Source organism: Molothrus aeneus, chromosome 19, assembly GCF_037042795.1.
Source record: "Molothrus aeneus isolate 106 chromosome 19, BPBGC_Maene_1.0, whole genome shotgun sequence".
Classification (NCBI taxonomy): Eukaryota; Metazoa; Chordata; class Aves; order Passeriformes; family Icteridae; genus Molothrus; species Molothrus aeneus.
In genome coordinates this window covers 4664623-4684078 of record NC_089664.1, presented here as the reverse complement: position 1 = coordinate 4684078, position 19456 = coordinate 4664623, and the positions used below count along the sequence as shown (strand labels likewise).

The 19456-nt window shown below is 49.7% G+C and overlaps 1 protein-coding gene across 1 annotated transcript in view; it reads left to right on the top strand.

Moving 5' to 3' along the window:
• The first annotated feature begins 4028 nt into the window (after positions 1-4028).
• Positions 4029-19456, top strand: part of BRINP1 (BMP/retinoic acid inducible neural specific 1) — a 93035-nt gene continuing 77607 nt past the window's right edge. Inside the window, exon 1 of the mRNA XM_066563156.1 lies at positions 4029-4397. The gene's annotated coding sequence lies outside the window, so the exon portion shown is untranslated. The remainder of the gene's footprint in view (positions 4398-19456) is intronic.

Here is a 19456-nt window from a genome sequence, read left to right as displayed (position 1 = left end):
AGCATGAGAAGAACACAGAGTGGAGTCTGAATATCTTCAGCAGCTCATGGGACTCTGGAGTGAGCTTTGCTGTAGAATCACAAACAGAGATGAAGAATTCACTGTGTGCAGCTGGCACATACAGCTCCTTTTGCAAGAAATAATAATGGCGCTTTGTGCTGGCCTGTTTGGGGTAGAGTGAATGTCCCCCGTAGCAGCTCAAAGGATCCTGTTGTAGATCTGTGACCAGAACATTTGCTGTTAACACACTGATGATTTCGATAATGAACATCTTGCTCAGCAATGAAAAGGGGGAAAAGAGGATTTTAGTTAGATTAGTCATCTTTTGTTTGAGATCTAGCTGGGTATTGGTCTACCTGTGGGACATGGTGAGTGCTTGCCTTTGTCTCACTTCTTTGTTTTCTTTTAATCATCTTCTACTGCTTCAATTTTGAAACATTTTCTCTTGATCACCAAGTTTTCTTGTTTTTATTTGCCCTTTCCTCTTCCCCCAGGCCCCTGGATATGGGCAGGAGGGCAGTGAGGGGATGGCTGTGCTGTGTTGAGCCGACCGCTGGGGTTAACCCACACCCACAGCATACCTGGAACACACCAAGAAAACCTCTTTGTCCATCATTGTGGCAGCTGTTGAGTGATCAACATGGACACTTCTCTGCTTTCTAGGTCTCTCAGTTCCATGTGATTTATTCCTCAACTTCTAATAAAGAGTCAAAATTACTGTTTCCCAAATTACTGTTTCCCCATCCTCATCACTACCATAATTTTTTGTTTGCCCAGTGCATGCAAATTGGAGACTCTCTCTTTTAACTCTATGTGTTGTGAATTTCTGTTCTTCTGATAGACTGGCTTCTATTTTCATAATGGGAACAATATTATATTTTGAAGAATTCCAAACATTGCTTTTAAGATATCTGAGGAAAGAAGGGTGGAAAAAAGTGAGGATTGGATGTGCTAAAATTGTTAAAAGCTAAAAAAAAAAAAAAAAAATCCTTACTGGAAGAAGAAATAGAAATCCTTGTTCAATGGAGCTTTGCTGATTTGGGGTGAAGATCAAGGCTTTGTTCATTGTAGGGAGAAGGTGAGTTGAAATACTCAAGACTAAAAAGAAGAGACCACTGAAAAGAGAAAGCTACCGAAGTGAAATAATTTTGTTTTTAAAAATGGCATCCAGAAACCTTATCTTTGACACATAAGAACAGACACATAGCCAAATATGCTGTAACCTGCTTAGGTTTCCAAAGCAGCAAATTAAACCAGTGGACTATGCAGTGAGTGTCCATTCAGATGAGCAAAGCTCATTGAACACAACAATACTGTAAGAGAACATGTTGAATACTCAATGCACCAAATAATCCTCTTTTGATACAGAGACAGTCACAGCTTTGGGAATGAGGCAGCAGCAGTGTATGTGTGACTGGAGGGGGGCAGACAGGGAAAAGCATAAGCAAAATTACTTTTTTTATATTGTTTTATGTTTTCCTCTACTTCTATTTTCATTATATTGATAGAAAATCTTATTTCCAGGCAGGACATCTGCCCCAGGAGTTGGCTGACATGGATTTTGTGGATGGAAGTGTTACTTCCTAGAGAGTTTTTATCACAGAATTACAGAATCATGGAATACCCTGCATTGGAAGGGACCCACCAGGATCATCCAGTGCAGCTCCTGGCCCTGCACAATCACCCCAGAAATCCCACCCTCTCATTGTGAGCGTTGTCCAAGAACTCCTTCAGCTCTGGCAGCCTCCTCGGGGCTGTGCCCATTCCCTGGGGAGCCTGGGCAGTGCCCAGCACCCTCTGGGACAAGAACCTTTCCCTGATATCCAACCTGACCCTCCCCTGACACAGCCCTTGGGTGTTGAAATGTTCCCTTGGTCTGTGAGGCCTTTGGGTGCCTGAAGAGTATCATGCCATTTGTTTTCTCTCTCTCCCTCTTCACAGGAGTATGAAATGTCATTCTGGGCAGTGCCAAACCCTGCTAGACCAAATCACAGAAGCCTTCTCAGGTGTAGTGAGGAAAGACACCCAGAACTGTTGCCTTGGTTGAGTTGGCAAATCCCATGTGGCTGCACTGCAGGTTCACGGAGCCTTTGCTTTTATTTCAAACAGCCTCATGTAGGACACAAGGCTTCTCCTTCCACTTCTGGTAATGCCAAGAGCATCAATGAAAAAACACACTGATGATATCCCCACGTGCCATTTCTTTGTTTAAACAAGGGCTTTGGCCTTGTTTGTATGTTCTGTGTAAGACCTAATGCCTGAATTTTCCCTGCTGTGGAGTTTCCTCTGTGGCCTTGCACCAGGGGAATCTGTGAGAATCATTTCAGTCTTTTATTTGAGTCAGTGTGACAGAATCCAAGGTGGCTCACCAGGAAGTGTGCTTTGTGGCTGAACAGTCCCTTGGAAAAAGGCACAACTCCGGGGATTTGGGCACCCTGCCATTGGCATAAGCTGAGCTTCAGCCTGGTCAGAGCAGCTTGGAGTTAACAAAACAGCTTCTAATTCGGCTTAGGAAAGACTTGCTGAAGATTTAGCTTAAGACAATATTCTGTAGCCACAAGGGATGGGTGAGAGAAGGACAGAGTGTCCTTGCAGGCCAGAGAAGGGCTTATCCTTGCAGGAAGGAGGGCATCTCCCATTGCCCTCCTTGGCCCACACACACTGCACGAGGTGGGTGGTTTTTTTCCCACTGTCAGCATCGCCCAGCCCAGCCCAGCCTAGCCTAGCCCAGCTCAGCCAAGCCTAACCCAGCCCAGCCCCACCACTGCCTAGGGGTAGTGTCTGGAAACCTCAGGGTCCCTGTCTGGAAGCCTCACATCACAGTTTTGTTAAGCTCTGCCCCTACACTTGGCTGCCTTTGCTGGTCTGCTGAGGTTTATCTGGGTGGGTCAAGCCCCTGAATCAGCCCCATCTCCATTCCTCATCCCAAGCCAATTCCAAATCCAGCAGAAGGACTTTCACCTGGGGGGCACAGCCAGGCTGGGAGCGCAGCCAGCTGCATCTATGGTTTGGCCCGGCTCTGGTCCTCTCAGCTCAGCCTGGCTCAGCTCGGCTCAACTCGACCCAGCTCAGCTCAGCCCAGCTCGGTTCATCCCGGCTCCGCTCTCCCGGCACGGCCCGGCTCAGCTCGGCTCGGCTCATCTCGACCCAGCTCAGCTCAGCCCGGCTCGGTTCATCCCGGCTCAGTTCGGCCCGGCTCGGCCCCGCTCTCCCGGCACGGCCGGCGCTGTCCGCGGTGCTGAACCGCGCCCGCCCGGCGGGGCTGGGGAGCGGCTCGGCCCCGGCCCCGCTCCCCACGGAGAGCCGGGATCCCCTCAGCGAGGCCGGCAGCATCCTGCCCATCCTGCCCATCCTGCCCATCCTGCTCAGCCTGCCCATCCTGCCCATCCTGCTCATCCTGCCCATCCTGCCCATCTGCCCATCCTGCTCATCCTGCCCATCCTGCTCATCCTGCCCATCCTGCCCATCCTGCCCATCCTGCCCATCCTGCTCATCATGCCCATCTGCCCATCCTGCCCATCCTGCCCATCCTGCTCATCCTGCTCATCCTGCCCATCCTGCCCATCCTGCCCATCCTGCTCTCGCACCAGCCGGGAGCTCTCCGGGTCCGGGAGGAGAAAACTGAAGGCGTGGGGGTAGAAAAAAATAGAATTAAAATTAAATAGATGAGGTCTATTTAAATGGGCTCTCCAACTGGCCCCGCTGCTGCCTCCTCCCCAAACCCCCTCGGCGGACAAGTTTCGACCCCTCCCGCAGCCCCATCCCGCGGCCCTTCCCGGTCTCATCCTCCCTTCCCACGGCCCAGGCTCCGTCTGGCCGGAGCTTTAGTCCCTCCTTTTTGCCCCCGGCCCCTCCCCTTCTCTAATTATGTACAAAACACTTCTTAGAATAAAATGGCCAAGCTGGGGCTCCGCCTTGCTTTCCTCTTCCCCATTCATCCTCTCTAGCCCGCTCCAAGCCCCTCCCCCGGTGGCAAGCCCAGCCTCTCGCTTCCCTCCTGGAGCTCTTTTCATTTTTATTTCTAACCCCCTCTCCATTCTCCCTGCTGCCTCTGCTCTTTCCCCCGATGGCTACGAACTGAGCAGCAGAAAAGAGGGGGGGGGCACAGGAAGGGGGGAAAAAAAAAGCAAGAAAAAGGAAAAGGAAGAAGGGGAGAAGCGGAATTTAATTTTTTTTTTCCTTGCCTCTGCCCTTAATGCCCGCGATCTGGATCAAGGAAGGGGATTTTCTGTCTGAGCATGAAAAGGACTGCTAGAGCCCCAGGATTTTCACGCCTGCAGTCTCAGCCCCGCACCCAGTATGCGAGCTGGACAGAGAAGCTCTCCCACAAGTTCCTACCGAGCCGAATAAAAGCCACGGGCGAGCCGATCTCCGCCACAGAGGGACATTAGCATCAGGTAAGGCGAGCGCTGCTGCGCTGCGGCTGCGGCTCTGCCCGTGCCCGGGGCCGGCTCCCCCGTCCTGCCGCGCGTTGTGTAACGCGGCCCCTCCGCTCCCCCTGCCCGCACCCCCGCCCTGCCTGGCCGGGGGGATGGATGGCCAAGTCCCGCAGCTCCGTTCTGCACGCGTGGTGCCGAGATTCGCGCACTGGGAGCGCTGGTTTTTACTGGGGCAGCCCCCCCCGGAGCATGGCCGGCGATGGGGGTTCAGCCCCGGCGCGGCTGGGCTGGCGGTGGGGGCGGGAGGCAGCCAGGATCCATCTGTATTCCGGAGTATCGATACATCCCAGAGCAGGGGGGGACCGTCCCCAAGGAGATGGTGTCATCTCCACTTAATCCGCTGCTCCGCTTTCGCAAGTGACAAGCAAATCGCGGAGGAAAAGGAAAGTCTGTCGCCTCGAATCCCACACTGGGCTGATTGCCTCTACTTCCAGCGGGGATGGGAGGCAGCGGCAGAGCCGGGGGAGGGTAGGGGTGGCGGGGAGCTGCACCCCGCGGTGCTGGAGAGGGTTTTCCCCACATTCATTTCCCCGTTCCGCGCTGCTTGCGAGGCTGGTGTGGAGTGTAACTTTGCCTTTTTCCAGTCCTTGTGGAATGGCGGGACGGAGGGCATCTCCATGCCATTGCATCATCCCCGGGGTCCAGCACAGGCTGGGTCTAAAGCCCCAGAGACCATCTGGAGAGAGGAGGGGGGTTATAGGTGTGCGTGTTTTGGCTTTGGAGAGTTCCCCCGTGCTGGTACCTGACAGTGGGGAAGGGGAGGAGGTGTCACTTCTTGGATGCAGTCTCCTCTTCATGGAGGGAACCCAGCAGCAGATGAAATGCTGGCAGAATTGGTGTTTGAATTTAGCCGTGTGATTGACATCTGCACTAGGCAGGACAGAAGGGTCCTTCATGCTTTACTCTGGCTGCTCATCTGGCTGCATAATAATAATGTGTTCATAGCAGTAAATCTGCTTTCCCAGGAGTTGTAGAGAAGTATTTGGGAAGACAGTGAGAGGAGGAGGGAGCGAGTGGAGATGTGGCTTTGGTGTAAGGAACATGAAAGGCTTTTGAAAAAAGATTCCTTATAAAGGAAAAATATTGATCAGCTCTGCTTGCGAGTAGCAGACAGACAGCCCTGGACTCTCTCCCTCCCACACACCCCAGACAAGCCACTGTGCTCTCCCTGGAGCATGTACAAGCCAAGCACAGCCAGCACATGCTGTGGAGCTCGCAGCCCACCCCAGGCTCAGACACAGCCCCTCAGGCTCGCTCTGTAAACCCCTCTCCAAGCTCTGCAGCCCCGCAGCTCCCGCACGCTCAGCCACACAGGTGGGATCCACACATACTGAACGGGCAGAAATAGCTGCACTGATATTCTTATTATGTAAATCAAACCTTCAGAAGTTCACATGAGCACACACATGCTGTCGTCTTTGCAGGGCTTGCAGTAGGGGGTTTGCTCCTCCAGTGTAGCTTTCTTCTCTTGTAGTTGGCTCCAAGCATTGATTTGGGGTTTGTCTGACTCCAAAGCCCTTTGCAACTCAGCAGAAAACCCTCTACATTTGGTGTGTCTACGCTTGTTTTATGGCTCTTTGCAGATTCCCAGGACTCGGGAATGATTTCACTACTGGAAAGGCAGACGAGCAGCAGACAGGGAAGCAGGGAAATGGCTGGGGCAGTGGTGGCATTTCCATACTCATCATGCCTTCTCTGATCAAGAGCTGGAGTCTGGGAGTATGGGAAGAGCTCTGCTGGAGTTATATAGCTTTAAAATGTGTGTGAGTGTGTGTGAGCAGAACCACACACACATCGATGGCTAAAACACACAATGCAAGGCTCCACTCCAGTCTTACCCTGGTTCAGAGAAAAACCCTCCCATACTCAAGGGACAGATACTCCCTTTGCATGCCCCTTTGATCAGAAATGAGAGTGGGCACAGGGGGATGATGTCACTGCTGTTAGAGGTGCTTAACATCCCCCTCTGACCTTCCTCCTCTTCCCCTCTTTCCATAGGGCCTAGTGAGGACACAAGCCTCCAAGAGCAGGGATATAATGAGGCTGACTAAAGTCAGTGTTAAAACTTTGGAAAGGAGGAACATATGGTGAATTGGCTAGTTTTAGGTAAAATGTGTCCCAAAAGAAATGGCATGGGATTTGTCCCTATTCCCTCCTAACCACCACTGTTTACTACATTGGGAGTATGTGTAAGGCGGATGCTAAACACTCCGTGGGAATGGGTCTGCCAGCAGACAATAGTCATTGTTGTCTGTGTGACAGAAATACTTCAAAGCCAAATCCTCCCATCTTTGAGCAGGCAGGAGCCCCACCACCTTCTCCAGGTGCATCGGGAGAGCATGGCAGGAACTGACTCCAGAGCCAGGGATCCGCACCCAGCTCCCAGGAATGGATGGGGATTTCTAGACTTTACCCAGGACTTGGTATTTACAGCAGAGATGTTGAGAAAGCAGGAAAAATTTGATTGGGGAGGGCTGGAAAAAAATAACTGAAGAACATAAATGAGGGTGAAGAACCCCCGAGCACTGCGAGACACGGTGCTGGGAGGTGGGAAATCAGGGAGGGATCCCCCAAAAAAGGGAACACACCCCATGCCCTGCTCAGCCCTGCTCAGCCCCCTTCAGCCCCTCTCAGCCCGGCTCAACCTGGTTCAGCCCCGCTAGCCCAGCTCAGCCCTGTTTAGCCCCGCTCAGCCCCGCTCAGCACTGTGTGGCCTTGTTCAGCCCAGCTCAGCCCTGTTCAGCTCCGCTAGCCCAGCTCAGCCTTGTTTAGCCCTGCGCAGCCCCGCTCAGCCCGGCTCAGCCCGGTTCAGCCCGGTTCAGCCTGGCTCAGCCCTGCTCAGCCCGGCTCAGCCCCGCTCAGCCCGGTTCAGCCCCGCTCAGCCCCGCTCAGCCCGGTTCAGCCCCGCTCAGCCCGGCTCAGCCCGGTTCAGCCCGGTTCAGCCCGGCTCAGCCCGGTTCAGCCCGGCTCAGCCCGGTTCAGCCCCGCTCAGCCCCGTTCAGCCCGGCTGCGCCAGCGCGGCGGGCGGGCGGTGCCGCCGGGCCCCAGGAGGGGGCGCTGTGGCTCCACGCAGCTCCGGGCGCGGAGCGGAGCGGGGCTCGCCCGCACCCCCGCCCGCATCAGCATCCAGCCCTGCCCGCATCATCCCTGCCCGCATCAGCATCCAGCCCTGCCCGCATCATCCCTGCCCGCATCAGCATCCATCCCTGCCCGCATCATCCCTGCCCGCATCAGCATCCAGCCCTACCCGCATCAGCATCCATCCCTTCCCGCATCACCGTCCATCCCTGCCCGCATCAGCATCCATCCCTGCCTGCATCACCGTCCATCCCTGCCCGCATCAGCATCCATCCCTGCCCGCATCATCCCTGCCCGCATCACCACCCAGCCCTGCCCGCATTCTCCGGCAGCATCCCCTGCCCGCACCCCTGTCCAAATCCCTGCTCGCATTCTTCAGCATATAGTCATCCTCGACCGCATCCCTTCCCGCATCCCTTCCCGCATCTCTGCCTGCGTCCCTGCCCTGAGCCCTGCCTGCATCCCTTCCCGCATCCTCGCCCGCATCCCCCGCCCCTATCCCCAGCCGCGGATGAGGCGGAGGGGCCGGGGCTGGGCGCTCGGTGCCGGCGGGGCTCTGCTCCTGGAGCCCCGCTGCGGCTGGACGGGTGCGGGCCGCTCCTCCCGCTCCGGAGCTGCTGGGCGAGCGCAGCCTGCGGGGAGCCGGCCCGGTGCGAGCAGGGATCGTTCACCCGGTGATGAAATGCGGCTACTTCTGGGACAGAGCCCAGCAGCTTTTCCGTGCCAGCAAATACTACAGGGGAAGTGAAAAATCACTTCATGCATTGGAAGTGCAGAGATGAACTTAGTGAGGCAGAATATAAATTACCCAGGCCGAGGAAGCTTGTGCCCGGTTGTTTGATTTACACCATCCTGCTTGCAAAACTATCATGAGATTTTTAACAACTAAAGACCTTGGCCCATTTCCTTCCAGGCCACATAGAGCAGCTTTTCAGCAAGGGAGAATATCCACACACACACACAGAGATCTGGCCTCTAAACAGATCCATGGACTGGGGACTGGTCCTGCTGTTCTCCCTCTCCCATGGAAGATGGCTGCCAGAGCAGGATGCCGAGGTAGGGAATGGTGCTGAGCTGAGTCAGGGCAAAATAAACATCTCCTCCCGGCAATGTGTGTGCTCCAGAGTGTTCTTGGATGCCAGGGAAGGTTCTCCCCTGCCTGCTGTGCCTCTGCATGGCCATGTCCAGCTGATGTGCTGGGCCTGGAGCACATCTGGCCAGGGCTGCAGCGGGCTGGTGGCTGCAGGTGGTGTGGGAAAGGGAAATGTTATCAAGGAGAGAGAGCTGGGAAAGCAAAGTGGATACATCTACCAGGTACTTTTGTCTGGAGAGAGGATGGGCAGAGCAGGACCAGACAAATGAGGTGACGTTCCCAGGGTTTGGAGTAGGCACGGGACAGCTGTTGCTGGCTTGATGAGCTAAGCTGTGCAGTGCCAGGGAAGGAAAAGTCCTGACTAGTGGGAGGGAGGAATGGGAGAAAAAGCAGAAATCAGAGGAGCAGCTGATTTAGAGTGAGCTGAAGGCTATGGAAGGATTTAAGTTTATTTCAGGAATGCTGGATCACATCCCAAGTGGAGGTGGCATAAACTGGGTATATGAACATGTCATTTTGGAAAGAAAACAAGAGTCAGGCCCAGGATTCCCCTGAGCCTGGGCTGGGGAGTTTAACACAACATTTACAGCCTCCTGCTTGGGGAGTTATTTTCCTGCAGCCTTGAGGCAGGACTTGCAAGCAGCTTCACAGGAGAAAGATGCTTATTTGTTTTTGCTATTTGTTCTTCTCAAGTCATGTGCTCTCCATCCATTTTATTGTTACCTGCACGGTGCAGCTGGCAGAGCTCAGCTCTGCACAGAGCTGCTGCTATGGCTGAGTGGCACCCACGGTGGCACCCGTGGTGGTGGCATTTTTCTGGGTGTTGACATTGCATTCCCCAGTGCTTGAACTCTCACACATGTGATTTCTGGCTCCTGTTCCAGAAAAACAACCAGTTGCACTGCTGATGGATCACCTCTTCCAGTGGCAATAGGAATAGCAGTAAGTCACAGAGGAGTGAATAATCTAGAGAGGGTCACCTGCAGAGGAGGATGGAGTGAATTGTCTTTGCCAGACACATGCTGTTGTTCACTGATGGAAATGCTGGGCAGAGGTAGAAACTGATGTGCCAGAAGCACCAGAGGAGCTTTGCAGCCCTAGAACAATTCTGTGTATGTGTGTGTGTGTGTGTGTTAGCAGTGGGCACTATTTGGTGGAGTATTTCCTTTACAGAGACATCTGCCCTCCCAGACAGTCATGAATTACAGCAAAGTCAGCTCACAGCTGACACACCAAGCTTGCAAACCAAGCTATGGGAGGTTCTCACACAGAAGAGAAGCTCCAGAAAACCAACAAAACCCCAACAATTTGCTCCAGCACTTTTTGTTGGATATCAAAAGGGAATATAGGAGAAGAGGGAGCTCTCCCTCCCATCTGGTCTCCCAATTTCCAGTAGAGTAGCTCTGGATCCTGTAGTCTTTTCATGCCTGGGATCTGTCTCATTGCTGATAGGAAGTACATCCTTTACCCTGGTATTTAGAGAAGATACATCCTGAAGCCTCATGACAGGTCTTCTTACAGCCTGGACTTTAATATCTTTGCATATTACAGCTGGAATATGTTGTACAGCAAGTTCCTGTGAAAAGCTCGCAGCCTCTTGCTGTAAATCACTGCAGCCTGTTGAAGCCAGGGCTGTTAACTGGCTCTGTGGTGAGTTAGGATCTCTTTCTTAGGCTTTGATTTAGAGTGTGATTTAGAACCTGGCCTGTGCTCTGGACTCCACTGTGTCCATCACGGTTTTGGATGCAGTTTTGGCCAGAAGTCCTGAGTCGGCACAACCGATCCCCTTTAGCCATTTCTTTACCCTGCCCTGGCTGTGTGTGTGGCTGTCAGATACATTGCTAACACTGGCGACCCCTGTGGTAATTTATCCTCACAGCTGTAGATGTTGACTTGCTAAGCAGGGTGGAAGACAGGGAGGGCGAGCTTTAAAACCATCCCCTCATGCAGGCAGCACATTCCAGGTGAGGCTGCGGGAGCAGAAAAAAATAACTAAAAGGAATTTGTGGAAAATCACAAAGCAGCTCAAACTAACCGGGGGAAGAATGAACAGAAATGAGCTGTGACCCCAGGGAGGAGGCTGGGGATTCAGAGCAGGCAGGAGGAGCAGGATGAGCAGGTGGGAATCCTTAGCTGGACTTCTGGGCTCAGTGGAGCAGACACCAGCAGGGCAGGATGCGGGTGCTGGAGCAGCCAGGCTGCTCTTGGCGCGTGGCTGCTCTTCAGGCAGGTACAGATGGTGAGCGGGTAAGCAGAGCCCTCTGACATATGCTGGGGTACATATGTGGCCCTGGGTCCCTCCTGGCTCAGACCACCTCCCTGCCTGGACCAGGAATGTTATTCCAGCCACTTCCCACACTGCCCTGTGCTGAGCGAGGTTTGCAGCCCGAATCAAAGGCGTGTTTTGAGGGAGCAGCGCGAGCTTAGGAGGTACAAGCTGAGACCAAAGAATGCCTAAGAAATGCTGAGAAAGTCAAAGGGAAGAGCTAACAAAGCACAGTGTTTGTGCTAAGATTGTGAACAGAGAGAAGAAAGCAGCAACAAGGATCCCTGTAACATAGCCTTAAGACGAGCAGCTATTTCTAGAATTGCTTATTGTCATGTCGTCCAAATTCGGAGTCACTTCTGCAAAACAACTCCAGGCTTTGCTGTTTTATGCTGGAGAATGCTGATAATGTGTTCATCTGCCATTTCCACTCTCCTGAAAGAGAACTGTAAAGTATTTGAAAATGATGGACCATGTTTTAGGTCAGTGAATAGATAAATCTGGTCAACCAGGGAAAAGAGACCAATTAGGATTTTCCTGCAATATTTACCTAAAGTAACCAAAGAGGAGAAACTTGAGTTTAGAAATATTTAGATAAAACTAAACTAGTCTTTTTGTGCAATTAGAGATACACGTGCATCAACCCTTTTTGCTTTTTGGCAGAAGAGTTAAGGTGAAAAGACGGATTGGAGCTGGAAGTGTTGCTCAGGGAATTTGCTGGAGGATGAGGGATGAAGGAGGGATCTATTTTGCTGATGAAGCTGGCTTGGGCCTTGTTAAGACTGGAAAAAATTGAGAAGTGTTCTAACCACAACAGTAGGACACTAAAGGGATCAGAAAGACATGGATGAGTGCTGTCACTCCTGGGATAACCTTTCAGCTGTGTGGGGACACGCAAAGTCAGTGGTTGTCTGAGGACTGTCATCTGCAGTGCCAGATGGAATATCCTGTGTGTGACTATTTCTTTATTGATTCCTTTCATGCTTGGTGTTTTAATAACATTCTGCAGTAATGAAGTAAGCCACAAGTCATCTATGAAAATATTTTTTTTGGGGGGGTTTAGATCTAGTACCACATAATTTCCTTGGGTGTCTCCCAGCTTTCTATGGGAAAGAGAAGGGGTGAATAACCATATCTCAATTTTCTCCCCTCTTTGTGACTGGATAGATGTCAAAATCACCCCTCTTGTCCCAAAGGCCGTGCTGCTGCAGAATGTGTCACTGAGTGCTCAGGTATTGCTCAAAGTTTATCAAACACAGACTTTTTTCACACCTGGGCTCAATTGTAGCCAACCGAGAGCAATCAGAACCACAAAGAGCCCGATCCTGCAATTGGAATCACACAGATAAATTTTTAATTACAGCCCCATGGACATAATGAAACTGATTTCCAAGACCAAAGCCTAAGCAACAACAACAAATCCATGCACATGCCGAGTGCAGAGTGAATCATGTTTATGGTTCATCAGTATGCAGCTTCTTTGTTCCAAAATGCTGGTCAGGAAGGCAGAAGAAATATTCCCCGGGATATTATAAAGACTAACATATCATCAGAGGGAGAATCAATGGAGATTGATGGCAAATTAGATGGACACTTGAGACATTAAAAGGAAGGATGGAAAATAGAAGTGATATTATAATTGAACCATATTAATACATTTTAAATTGCTTTACAAATATTAACAAGTTAAATAAGGGAAGGCTGGAAATTATAGTTCATCTAGTCTGGGAAAGCTGGGAGTGAGGAGGGACATTCAGGTTCCAGTACAAAGGTAAATGAAGGTTAAAATGAAACGTGATCAGAAGTATTTTAACACTTTGATGATAGAAGAACAAGGGGACCACATCAAAATTAAAGGGCACAACTTTTAAAGCAAATTAAAAGGAAATAGTCCTTTCTTCAGTGTACAGTGTAGGCACACAATTCCCTGCTGCAGGATGTGGCTGAGATGAAAGTCCGGATGGATTTGAAGTGTAAAAGGCTACATAACTTTGTAGCAATTAATAGCATTTGCAGCCCTGCAATCTGGAACAATGGTAATCAGGTCTCAGGCTTCAAAGCAAAGGATGACCATCTTCTGGGGTCAGGAAGGACATTTTCTCTCTGCATAAAAAGAACATAATATGGTTGGCCAGGTAATGTGACTGCCCATGGTCGATCCCGCTGGAAGCTAAGTCAGCAAGAGATTAGCAAATTGCTTCTGTGGGTGCTGGATTAAGGTATTATAAAAAGGTTTTCATCAATGCCAGACAGAATATCAATCCAGCAATCTCTTCTTCTGTGTCAACTCCCACAAAAGTAATTTCAGTGATTAGAATAGATATTGAAGTGGGACATGAAGCGGGTGGTTCCAGGCAGCAGCAGTGACCCCGAGCTGCACAGCTCAGTGTCCTCTATCAGCACCAGCATCTGCAGGATGGCACAGAGCTGGGATGAGCCTGGAGTCTCCCAGCCCCAGGTCCTGTAGGGATACAAGCTCCCTGTGCCCAAGGGCCTGCTGCCTGCACAGAGGAGGAGAAACAGGGAATGCTGTCACCTCTGCTCAGTACCAGAGGAAATGCAGCACAAGGCTTGGAGAGCTATTCAAATCCTGTCAGTAGAAGCATTTCAGTTTGCAATCTTGCCTTGACAGATTTTGAAAGTAGTTGGTGGCAAAAGGTAGCAGAACATTATAAAAAAAAGGACCTGAAATACTGCTATGGGATATGGGGAACATTTGGAAAATCAGCCTCCAAGGTGTTTGCAAGATGTCACCTTAAAAATCTGCCCAAGCTGATGCAGGGAGGCTGTGACAGAGACAAGTGGGTGCATGAAATCCTGAGACTTAACCAAAGCAGCTTGATAGGAGTGACAGGGTGGGCAGAGATCAGCTATAGAGCTGTGTCCTCTCCCCATATTTTCCCCACAGTCCCATCCTCCTGAGGGTCCCAGGGTGATTCTCCCTGTCTGCCTCGTGTTGGACACAGTCCTGCCTGCTGCCCAGGGTCATCCACCATCACTGTGCTGCTGGGATTGAGGAGGAATGTGCCTTTCTCCATAACTTTCCTCTCCTATCAGCCTTTCTGCTCCTGTTGCTGGAGACAGAGGTTGGGTGAAGAGAAGCAAGGCTGTTGAAGTTCAGCTTCAGCAGGTGGCACTTGCTGAGGGCCACTTCTGCCCTGGCCATGAGCACCTCTGTGTGGACAGAGATGCTCTCCCGTGGTCAGGTAATAAAGCAGTGCTCCCTTCAGAAGGATGGGCAGCTGATGGCTGTGAGGAAAACACATCAATAGGTGAGGTAATGTTCTGACAGGTGTGTGACTGGGAGGAGGGAGGGGGGAGCTGGTGCTGGGAACACAAAGTTCGCTGCTGGGGCAGGTGTGAACGAGTCCTTTGTTTCCTGGATGGTAAAAAAGAGACAGATGTGAGTGGCAGGTGCAAATCTGCCGGTGAGGTGTTGTGGAAGTGTGATGATTACTGTGCTCATGGCCTGGGCTGGGACGGATGGATGAAGAAGTTTTTGTTCTGCAAAATTCACCAGAAAGATGCATGCAAAAAAAAATATGGCTGTAAGGTAGGACTGCAATTTACCTGCATTATTGGAAGATTGATTTCTGATGAAACGAGCAGAGAAAGGAGGGGAATAAAATTTTATGGCTAGCAAGAATGGGGATCAGAGGTCTAAAATGGCAGCTGTTAGTATTCTTGAAGGATTGGTTCAAATGAAACTGCAGAAACCAGTGCAAGCTTGTGATTTCCAACCATCTGCATTTAGGAAAGAGAGGGAGACCAGCAGGCTGGCCTCAGTGCAATTCTGCTGGATTTCCCCTCAGAATCAGAATTGTCCCTGCATTCCAAGTACCTGAAAGCCTTAAAACACTGCCAAGGCTGAAAGGTGAGGCGAGGGTCGGAAGCGAGAAGGGCTGACAGGAATAAGTAGATTGTAGTCTAGGCTGGATAATTCAGGGATCTGTAATAAAACTGCCCAGTGACAGATAGTGAATAAAAGACTACAGGTATATTATGGTTTACAGAGCACAGGACAGATGTGTCTCTAAGGAGGATGAGATAAGGAGAGGGAGGCAGCAGTGGCTGCTTTGGGATGCAGCAGCACTGTGTGAATAAAGCAGCGCTGTCGTGAGATAGTTCAATCATGGTGCTGTCACTGACATCTTATATACGACCTTGAGCAGGTCACTTAGGCTGGGAGCTTTGCAGAAGAGCTTTTTAAATGTGTTTCCATGCACAGGAGCTGAATCCCTTCAGTGGTGTGGCTCTGAGCCTCCAGATCACACAGTGGATGGGAACTGCCCAGGGAACTTGGATCCAAGTTTGGCATGAGGGAAAATCTGGATTTTTTAAAGAATTCAGCAACCCCTGTCCTCAGGAAATATCATCCCCCAAAGACTGGTATTCATCTATGCTGACTCTTTACATTTCCAATGCTGGGTAAAAGCAGTGCTGGTTTTTGCCTCTCTGTCCCCTCCACTCCAATGAAATGGCTCCTTCTTCAGAAATCTGGCCTGAGTTAATCTTCCTTCTCATGACCTAAGATCACTGGCAGAGCTGGCCTTTTACTGGAATAGATAAGGGAAGAACATGCTAATTGCATTTATTTGCCTCCCTTGCACACAGAAATGAGTATTTTACATCCACAAACCATAAAATGAAGTTTGCAAGTGCACACACAAAGAGACATGTGCATTGTGCTTTAAGAATGCTGAATCAAGGCTGCTGTTTCATATTAATCTTTTTCCCAACTTCAGCATTTGCAGTAAATAGCAATTAATGATAAAGCTGCCTGCATTAAATAGAAGAGCAAAAGAGGCTGATAGGTCCTTCCTACCAGTGGATCCTCCTGCAGTGCTTCTCATTACTTTAAGTTTGAAGGCAGATTTTGTCCATGGCTGCACTTTTTTTTTTTCTCACTGCTGCTCCTCTGAGGCAGCTCTTCTGTAAAGCCTTGACACCAGGGAAGTGCAGTCCCCAAACCCTCGTGTGTCACATCACAGAGACACACATTTGATGTTGGGGCACGACCCTCCCTTGGGTGCTGGGGCAGGGGTGGGTGGAAGGGCTGGGGACAAACTCTGCTGCCCTTGCACAGCTCTGGCCTCCAGAGCTCCATCAGCAACGTTTGGACATGGGAAAAGGAAATCAACAGGAGAGCTGAGACACACTCTGGATTTTATTTTTAGGTGTAAGTTTAAAATTCTAGGTGTCGCAGACATCTTTTATGGAAAATCTTTTCCTTAAGATTTTTCCTTCTGAGAAGCATAGAGGCCTCAGGAACAAAATGTAACCCATGGTTATCTGCTGCTGTGGAATGCAACAGGTGCATCTGGGACAACCAACATTGGCCCATGTTGGTTGTTTCTAATTAATGGCCAATCACAGCCCAGCTGGCTCAGACAGAGAGCCCAAGCCACAAACCTTTGTGATCATTCTTTCTTATTCTAATTCTTAGCTAGCCTTCTGATGAAATCCTTTCTTCTATTCTTTTAGTATAGTTTTAATGTAATATATATCATAAAATAATAAATCAGCCTTCTGAAACATGGAGTCAGATCCTCATCTCTTCCCTCATCCTCAGACCCCTGTGAACACGGTCACACCCAGGCACTTGGAGGGATATGAGGACTGATTCCCAGCTCAATAATGCAGTATTTTTGTGTTCAGACACGCAGGGTGAATTTTCCATGCCCCACATGCAGAGGGTTGAAGCATGCAGCATGTGCTGGGACAGTGCTGCAGGACTGTGAAGATGGCAATAACCCACTGGAGGGTTTGTGCTTGCTCATATTGTCCAAAACTGATGTTAACAAAGCAAAATGTACCCAGAACTGGGTTACTTCTGAAGGGAAGCTTGTTTCCACCTCCTGGAGAAACTCCAAGAGCAAAATAATACAGGGAGCTGAGATCTTTGGCAATGTGGAAACATCCAGAGATATTTAGATGCTCAGTTCCTACAAACACACCTTTTCTTTAAATCCTCTGCCTGCAGGGAGCTGAGCAGGTGCTGCTTCCCTGAATAGCTCCAGGGCCAGGACTGCCGTGAGCAGGGCCCTGTGCTGGAGAAAGCAGACACAAGAATGGGTGCAGACACTGCCTGAGGAGGAGCAGGGTCCCTGGAACAGGCTGTGCCTGTGTCTCATTCTGAGTGCTCTTCAGGGGTTTCAGTCAGGGATGGCTGATGGAGGGAGCTCTGATGCTTTTTTTTTTTTTTTGGCTTAATATCACAGGCACTTGGGCATCACATGTTCCAATTTTCTGTAGGGACTTTGAGCCTGTTTGGGTCTGTGGTGATTTAAAAAAAAAAAAAAAAAAAAAAGGGAAATCAGGCAAAGTGAAAAGGAAGAATTCAGAGAAAAAGGGATGGTGTCACTGTCTTAAAATCTTAAAATAAACCAGCAGCATATGGCAATTTCTAATGGAAAAAGTAAATTCACTCTCAGATTATTTCCTGGGAACTTTTCACTCATTTTGACACAGGGCTTTCCTCATCTATTTTGCTGTAAATCTAATTATTTCATTTTAAGTTCTCTGTTGAATGCAGGTTTAGACTAGAAGACAGCAAAGGACTCTGAAAGTCACCAGCTTAAGGAACTCAGAGAAACTCAGCCTTGCTGAGACCCCTCATGTTGTTATGAAGATCTGACAGACAGTTATTGGAATTCCTGGTAGGAATAGGTGAATAATGATTTCTCTTTTTTTTTTTAATCAGTTTAGCTCTGGAAGAAAAAATGAAGGGAAAAAATTACTTTTAGGTATTTAAATATAATTAGTGTAGCAGGGGAAGAATGAAAAAGATTTTATATTTGAGACTAAAAGGAAAAGGGAGTAGAAAATAATTTCAAAACTTGAATTTTGTATAAATGAATAACCTTTTTTTCATAACCATATTATTTCACTTTTGGTCGGTTTTGTGGGATTTTTTTTTAACATTTCCTTCTGGATCCACTTTATAGACATCTCATCATGAAGCATTGACATTAAGAAATAATGCAGTCATGTACTTTGATTATTTTAATTTTTTCCCATCCCACTTTTTGACAGTAGCTATCTAATGAATTCAATCTGAATTAATAAACATTGGCAGACAATCCCCAAGCACTTTTCCGAGCCTAATTTTAGGATGTGTTAAAAACAATGTCTCGCATCCTTTAGTGCCTATGATTGCAGTTTCCTTTTTGCTGCACACAGTTAAAGACAATTCCTACCTCAAATAGCAGATACTCAAAGGGTCCACAGTGATGGGAGATAAAAGGAGAAAATAAAAAGATCTGTCTGAAGTCAAAGTAAATCAGGAGCAGAGCTATATAGAGATGAGGATGGTCTTGACTTCATTCCCTGCTTTCTCACCAGCCTGGGGATTAATTATAAATCTCTTTCTCACCCATTAGGTTTGTCTCATACTCCTTCTACTCCTGCACTTTCTCATTCACACCTTCAAGTCTTTGCTACTCTTCCTTTAATCCAACTTTCCTGACTCTCCAATTTTTGCAGGCTTTCCTCTCTTCTCCCCTGCTCCTCCTGGAGAGGATTGCTAACAAAGTGGCAAGTGTTAATAACATGTCTTGGCTGTGCCTGCTGTGATGGAGAAAGGAGGAGCAAGGTGGGTGAAGGAAAGCTGCAAAGAAGGAGGAACAGGATGATCTGAGCTGATTCCAGGCTCTGGATGAGGTGCAGGAGGGCAGAGGAAGCTCCTGCACGCTCAGACACCTCCTTGCAATGGGAGCAGAGTGTGAGCTGTGTCTCAGGAGGAGAACATCAATGCATCTGCAAGGTGGGACTTGTCTCCTCAGGGATGCAGGGGCCAAAGCAAAGACTTCCAGGGCTGGGGGATGTGTAAGGGAACCAGCAGAGCCCTGCCCTGTGCTGTGACAGGAGCTCAGACCAGGGCACCCTGCACTTCGTTTGTGTGGCTGGGTTTGTGCACAGGGACTTGTGGCACTGCAGGAACACCAGCTGTGGATGTGCACACCCAGTGAGACAGGGGTGATGGTGCTGGCTGTGCTCCCTGTGCTGGCAGGGGTCCCACAGCCATCTGCTCTGGGCACAGGGTCCCACCTGAGCCTGGGCTGTCAGCACAGCCCTGCCAGCTTCCTGCAGGATCCCCTGCTTGTCACTGCAGCCTCTGGGCAGAACCTGTGGGTTTAGGGGACTGAAGTGTTTAAGGGGGACATAGGAGAGCCCCTGTTTTGGGCTGGCAGCTGCAGCTCCCTGAGGAGCACAGGCTAAGCCCACAGCAGCTGGTGGGGACAAACTGTGTTCCTGTGGGAACAAAGATGTTGTCTTGTCTACAGGAGGAGGGGCAAAACAAAAGTATAAATTAGAGGGAAGTTTCCTTGAGCTGCTCTGGTCTGAGAATATTATACCAGGAATAAAATGTCCAAGAATAGCTGTCTGTCATTGTGAACAGTCACATAAGCCATGATAGATAACTTCAGCCTGTGTCTTCATGAGCACAGCAGACTCTAAATACTCTTCTTTCTTTGGAAACTCCTTCCCAACACCTTTGATTTCACTGGGGTAAGCCAGCTGTATTTCTGTTCTGCATTTAATTTAACACTCATACAAAATTATGTATCTAGCCAACTA